Source organism: Vulpes vulpes, chromosome 2, assembly GCF_048418805.1.
Source record: "Vulpes vulpes isolate BD-2025 chromosome 2, VulVul3, whole genome shotgun sequence".
Lineage (NCBI taxonomy): Eukaryota > Metazoa > Chordata > Mammalia > Carnivora > Canidae > Vulpes > Vulpes vulpes.
The window spans coordinates 66,829,605-66,837,279 of NC_132781.1; positions in this window are offsets into that span (position 1 = coordinate 66,829,605).

Below are 7,675 nucleotides of genomic sequence, written 5' to 3' on the forward strand. Positions count from 1 at the left end.
AATGTGGTAATATGCTTTCTTTGATTTGATCTGGACTCTCCCCACTTCCCCCTTTCCTTGTTGTTTCTATCCTGTTTGGTTTTGATTCCCCTTCCAGCAGTTTCTTGTCAGTGTGAGTTCCTATCCTAGAAGGGCCACTTCTGAGAGTTAGCAGGTGTTCCCTGCTCCTGCTTGTTCAGTATTGCTTGGAAGGGGGGACATTACATTCAGAAACTCCTCCTACTCTCAGCTGCTGTTCCCACATTGCTCCCCGCTTTCTCGTGAATATCTGTTGGCAGTTTGTGTCCTGTTCTCAGACTCTGAAGACACCACTCTGTTGCTTTTTTCCTCTTCCACCTTTAGAGATGAAGATATCATGAAGTTTTAAAGTTGTAGGTGGTTTGCCTCTGCCCCATATATTTTGGAGCTTATGGGGATAACTATTTATCTAGTTTCATTTTATTTATTTATTAGAAAGAGAGCGAGCAAGCAAGAGAGAGAGAGAGAGAGAGGGAGAGAGAGATGGAGAGCAGGAGAGCCTGCAAGAGCTGGAGGAGGGGCAAAGGGTGAGGGAAAAGCTGACTCCCCACTGAGCAGGGAGCCTGACCACTCAGGGCTGGATCCAGGGACTCCAGGATCAACCCCTGAGCTGAAGGCAGATACTTCAACTGAACCAGCCAGGTGCCCCTTATCCAATTTTATTTTAAATGTTGTCCTGGTTTACTGGTTTTGCCATCTAAGTACTTTGTTTTTATGTGGGGATTTGGTGGATTAAAAGATTGTATAGCCGCCACTACTATCTTCCCCAAATCCTCCACATATGTAGATTTTCAATATGTACCTTTAATTACATGGCAGCTATTGCCTATCCTCAGTAAATTTTTTAAAATATTCATTCGGTTGTATAGTATGTACATATATATTAGTATAGTAAAGCTAAAAATTACCAGTCACTTAACCTCAGACTGTTAATGGTCTTTTTTGATAGTATTGTTCTGGGAGACTCACATTTATCTTGAAATAAATTGATATGTATTTTACCTCAGAGTAAGCAGTAAATTCTTTTTCTTTCTTTTTTTTTTTTTTTTTTTTTTAAATTTTATAGTGATACAGCTTTCAGAGTCATACGCTTCCTGGTAGAAACAATTTTCTGGGGAAAAAAAACTCCATCTTCACTGATTGAATGCTCAGGTTTCCCTTCAAACGATCAAGTTTGAAGTGTTTTAAAGGACAGTTTTACTCAGATGATGGAAATATGAAAAAGAATAAAAAGGAAAGCATTGCACTTACTTGGAGGCAATTTTTTTCCTTAGAGGTAGGGTGTTTGTTGTAGGCTATAGGAGACTATTGGCCTATTCATGGCATTAGTGGTAGCCATTTCTAGACAAGGAAAGGCTTTCACAGATAACTCTTAGAGTGCTGTGAAATGATCCAAATTGGAAGGCAAGGAAATGAAAACGTGTACTTGCTTGAAAGACCGTGTATGCTCATAAAAATGAGCTGTTATGGTGGTCTTTCATCCCAATCCCTGCAGATAAAAAGCTATCTCCACATGATTTGCTAAAGCCCTCTTACCTCACTTTCACAGAGCAAGAAATCATGATTCAAAACAGGGTAGGTTTTCTTTTCTTTTCTTTCTTTCTTTTCTTTTTTTTTTTTGGTGTCAAGTTGCTATGGTGAAAGGAAAAAAAAGAACTCTAAATGTTCATGCACTTGGAATATTTCTTTTATCATGCCTTCTGATAAACTACATATATGCTTTTTATTTCTTTTTTTTTGTTTTTTTTTTTTAATTTTTATTTATTTATGATAGTCACAGAGAGAGAGAGAGGCAGAGACACAGGCGGAGGGAGAAGCAGGCTCCATGCACCGGGAGCCTGATGTGGGATTCGATCCCGGGTCTCCAGGATCGCGCCCTGGGCCAAAGGCAGGCGCCAAACCACTGCGCCACCCAGGGATCCCTGCTTTTTATTTCTTAAAAGGAAATGCTTAATTGAATTCCTACTCCTTTAAGAGATTGTCCCCCTCCTTGGTGGCTGGACAGCTTTCCAATGTATAGTCTGGACACATTTCCAATGTAAAACTGGTTTTCAAAAATAAATAAATTAATTAATTAAATAAAATAAAAATAAAACTGGTTTTCTTCTTTTTTTGTTTTTTGAATAATAAGCAATGTAAAAAATTCTTTATCTGTTATTTTATAAAAGCATACATAAATTTTGTCTTGTTGGCTAAGGGTCTTTATTTAACACAATCACAATGAACAGAGAAATTCTCCTATGTGCCACCAAGTGTTCCTCATCCCAGGTACTCTCCAGTGTTAAGTCATTTTTCCTCTAAATCAATTTGGATTCCTTTGGAGGGGGAAAACGGACTTTAACTTTTACTTTTTTACTTATTTATGTAGAGCTATTTAAGATACCTATGTTCATTGAATTTTTTCTCTGCAATTCCATGCAGACATTTTGGGGGTGAGGGAGAAATTTTCATTTTGTAGTTGCTATTAAGCATTAGTAACTGAGAATTTTACATGAGGAATAAGAGATATGGTGTATCTGGGCTTTTCTCAGGCTGAAATTATCACTGAAAAATAGACTCATGGAAATAATAGCATTCAGTATTTAACCCGATATGCAGATTGTTGGACAATATTATCCTGATTGGATGCATGTTTTTTGATACTCAAATCAAACATTTCTTAAGATTGAACAGGCTTAGGATGAGACCATTTACTCTATAGATTTAACCAAAGTATAAAAGCAACACAATATATTCATTTATTCATCCATTAATACATTCACTAATAAGTAAGCACTTATTAACCATGAGTGTTTCAGGTTTGTTGCAATATTCTTCAAGTTTTGTTTATAGAGATATTTATTTTTACCTAGAGTGTGTATTGTTTTGTTTTTGTTTTTGTTTTTTTGTAACTAATGAGATGATAGTTACGGTGCCTGGTTCTAGATCTGTATTCTGCAGTGAAATTTCAATGTAATCTATCATCAAATATTAATCTATTTTCATCTTTGTGGATAAAGGTGGGGGGGAACTGCTCTTACTATCTGATGTTTCTGGAAATGAGATTAGAACAAGTTAGCCAGAGCTTGGGAAGCATCTCACATTACTCAAATGGATGATGCGAAGGAATGACAATTATTATGAGGACCAGTATCTTATTTTAGACAATGAAATTGAGAAAAATAACTAGTTGGCTTTTTGACTTTGAGTATGTACAAAAATTTACCTCAAAACAAGAGTTAGGTAATAGAAGCATATGATAACTGTGAAGTTTTGCTAGGGATTAGCAGGATAAGCATGAGAAGCCTTTCTCATGTAAACCTTAAAACTTGGCTCTAACCTTAGTTTTGCCCACAAAACCAGGTGCTAGAGCTAAGTGCTCTCTTTTCCAAATTAGAGGAAACATTTCAAGGGAAAAGTGGAGGATGGGAGACACACACATGATGGGTGTACCTTATGACTGGCTAGGAAAGGAAGAAATGATGACCATTTCTTCCTGACAATGGCCTTGTAGGGACATGAAGCAAAATAATATCACAAGGAAGGGGTTGCTCTCTAGTTTGGTCAGAGAAAAGTTAGGGATTCTGCCTAAAATATGAATTCCTAGAGGAAAAACTGTATTAACCTAGAAAGCTAATTATAGAATTGAAGTTATCCTTTGATAGATGTCCGCCTTGCTTATATATTTGCAGTGAGGTAGTAAATTGTGAGCAATGTCCCATACTGGCATTGTAAAAATGCGGATGTTGTAATTAATTAAGATGATATATTGAAACATTGGCAAAATTTAGCGTTTGCTAACACATGTGGCACAATTTCAGCCAGGGTTATTGTTGTTGTTATCTAATCTTACAACATAATGCTTTTTTAGGACTGTCATCTTTTTTAAAATTTACAAAGGAAATAAAAAATCAGGCTATTATCTAACTTTTGTTTCTGAGAAACTAATGAGCGAGAGTCATTACTCATAACAGAATAATTAATTGGGTTTCCACTCTGTGCCAGACAGTGAGCTGGGATCTGGGCTCACTTAGATAGGAAACAGTTCTTTTTCTCATGGCACTCACAGTGTAGGGAGAGACAGGTAAACAAATCATTGCCATATAAGTTGATAAATGCTATAATAAATGTATGAACAGATGCCATGAACATAGAGGAGGGTGTATTTAAGTGCCTCCAGCAGAAAGCAAGGGCTATCAGATGAGCTAGTACATGCCTTGTATCAAGACTTCACAAAGTTGAAGAAGGAGGGATGGGAAAAGCAGCTTAAAAGCATTAGCATTGGTAAAGACCCACAAAGTTTGAATGAAGACAGGGTCAACTTGAGAAACAGCCTTGCTATGATGCCAAAGAGTTAGAATTTTATAGAAGAACATAAGAAGATGTTCTAGTTTATTGGGGATCCCTGGGTGGCTCAGTGACTTAGCGCCTGCCTTCGGCCCAGGGCGTGATCCTGGAGTCCCCGGATCAAGTCCCAAATAGGGCTCCCTACATGGAGCCTGCTTCTCCCTCTGCCTGTGTCTCTGCCTCTCTCTCTCTCTGTGTCTCTCATGAATAAATAAATAAATAAATCTTAAAAAAGAAGATATCCTAGCTTACAGATACAATCCACACAAATTAGTCAAATTTTAAAATCTCATCTACTATGTGCCAGCTACCATATACATTTTATGTGCCATGTAGCATATTAAAATTGGAGCTGAAGAATTAAACTGGTTTGATGGTTAAATGGGGAAGAAGACAACGTGACCAGTAATAGAAAACTAAGAGAGGCTTAAGCAAAAGAATGTGTTTTCTTGTTTGGTTTGGTTTGGTTTGGTTTATTCTTCTGTTTTTTTTTTTTTTTTTTTTTAGCAAAAGAGTGCTTATTCCCACAGATCAATGAATCAGCAGGTGAGCAATGCCAGGGTTGATTTAGGAGCTTACACTATCATCAGCACCAAGGATCTTTCCATCTTTTTTCTTTAGCTTATGACTTTATTGTCAAAAAGTGACTCCCAAAGCTGCAAGTATCATCCATTTGTACAACCAGTTCACATAACAGGAAGGAATAAGAGAAAGGTTGAGAGTTTTAGTCATCCATTGGTGAGGCATGTCTTGAGGGGAGGACTCCTAGAAGGTTCTTCTCTGTTTCATCTGTCTTATTGAAGATAATTTACTACACAGACATCAAAATTTTCAAGGGAGATTGGGAAAGGGAATAATATTTATTATCAGCCTTTATTATAGGTAGTAAGATCTTCCAGTGAGGGAAAGGAAGTAGAAAATGGTTGTTTAATTAGCAACCAATGGTGTTTACTCTTCTTAGGTAAAACTCATATTTGAGGGTTGAGAGGAAGAAGAGGTGGTGTTGAAGTAGATGCAGAAATAAGGGGGAGAAGGCCAGATGATAGTGGTGGATTTGACCAACAGGATGTCACTGCTGACTTTTAATCTGGAAATTTCAGTGGAGCCAAAATTCAGTGTGCTAGGAAGTGAATGAAAGTTGAGAAACTATTATACTAATAGATATAGAAACTATTTTCCTAAAAGCAAACAAACAACTTCTAGTAGAGAAGACAGAAAGAAGCAGCTTATGTTGGAGGAATATTAAGGACAAACTTTTTATTCAGGGGATGGGAGATAATTGATCATATTTACATGCTACGGCAGAGGGAGCACAGAGATAGGGAAAAAATAAGATAGAAGTCAGTATGATATCTGATAGTTTAGAGTTCTAGAGTAGGTTAGAATAGATGAATGCAGGGAGGAGGAATTATTTTTAAATTCAGGAGGAGAAGGAAGCTAAAATATGGAGTAGACATAATTAGCCTATAGATGGTCATTAAAATCTAGCCTAAGACTAGAGCAGAGGTCAAGTCATAGATGAATTTGGAAATTAAGGGAACTGAGGAGTTGCTGCATGATGACCTCTGTTTCTGCTGAAAATTTGGAGGTAATGTCTGATACTGAATCTGTATATGTTGAAGAGGAGAGGGTGTGAGGAGTGATAATAGTGGGCTAGAATAGTTTAAGGGGTAGATATAAATTTGGAATAGTCAAAGCATGAAATTAGAAATAGCTTTATTAGAGATCAGTGAAAGGACTGTTGGAATGTATGCAATACCAGACTGTCGTTAAAAACATATCTTTAATAATGCATATTTATAGGAGTATATTTTCTTCCATAGTGCTCAATAGCCAGTAAGCACAAGAAGATCAAGCCATTACTTTGAATGAGTTGAATGATAATTTAAAGATTATCAGCGAATAGAAGATGTGAATATAATAGAGCAACCTAGAATATCATTAAAGAGAGATCAGGAAGTTGAGTGTAAAATGAGAAAAACGAATCTATGAGGAATGCTACTAGGCTGGAAAAATAGAAAAGTTCTGTACTTTTATACTGTGTCTATATTCCTTACAAAACCTTGTTTCTTTGGTACTTAGTAGTCATCTTTATATGGCTCTGTAGTCAATCTCCAGCCATAGTTAATTAGCCCAAGGGAGGAGGGTCAACAGTTGGTGGTTTTCATTGGCCTGTGAATCAACAGTAGATTGTTGAGAAATAAGGTGGTTTCTTCCACAAACCGGAATTCAGAAACAGTCATTAAGTCTGGGTTGGGCTGGCATTGAGGTAATGCAAATAAAGAAGATTTATAGTCAGATTCTGCTGCTAGTACATAGCAAAGCAGAGAACGCTGATTTCCAGTAAGAAAAGAAACACACAGAGAGAACAGAGATGAACAAATAAAGAAAATAGCACTTTGGGACCCTGATGCCTTTGCAATTTCTAATTCTCATACTTTTGAAGTTTGGCTTTATTCATACCATTCATTTGATTCTGTGAGATATGCCTGCATTTTAGATTAAGATTCCCTTTTATGCTTGAGCTAGTTTAAGTTGGCATTATTTAAATCCCAAAGGGTCTTATGAAGGACTAGATCAAACGACTGGAGGTCTTCACTAGTCAAAGAAGAGATTTAGTGCTAATGGGTGTTCTGGGGAGGTAAAATGATAGGAAAACTTTTTTTTTTAAAGATTTATTTATTTATTTATGAGAGAGAGAGAGAGAGAGAGAGAGAGAGAGGCAGAGACACGACACAGGCAGAGGGAGAAGCAGGCTCCATGCAGGGAGCCCGACGTGGGACTCTATCCCGGGACCTCAGGATCCCGCCCTGGGCCAAAGGCAGGCGCTAAACCGCTGAGCCACCCAGGGATCCCCCAATGATAGGAAACTTTATGAGAGTTGTTAGAAGGATGGCGTGAAGTTTTTTTTTTTTTTTTAAGATTTATTTATTTGTTCATGAGAGACACATAGAGACAAAGACATAGGCAGAAGGAGAAGCAGGGTTCCCCCAGAGAGTGCGATGCAGAACTCGATCCCAGATCCCAGAATCATGCCCTGAGCTGAAGGTAGATGCTCAACCACTGAGCCACCCAGGTATCCCAAGGATGGCATGAAGTTAAATGTTTTTTTCATTTTACAAATTTCACAAGTCAGTTAAGTAGCTATGGGTGATGACACTCCATTGTAGGGTGGAAGAAGAAGGCACTGAAGAGGAGTAGAGGTCAAGTGTTTGAGTCAAAGGAGCCAAGGAACTATTAGGAGAGGTTTTGAAATTAGCTAGGAGTTGTAGTGAAAGAGTGTGAGTTGGTTGACAAACAGTTCACTGAATATGGAAGTGTGATCTACAAT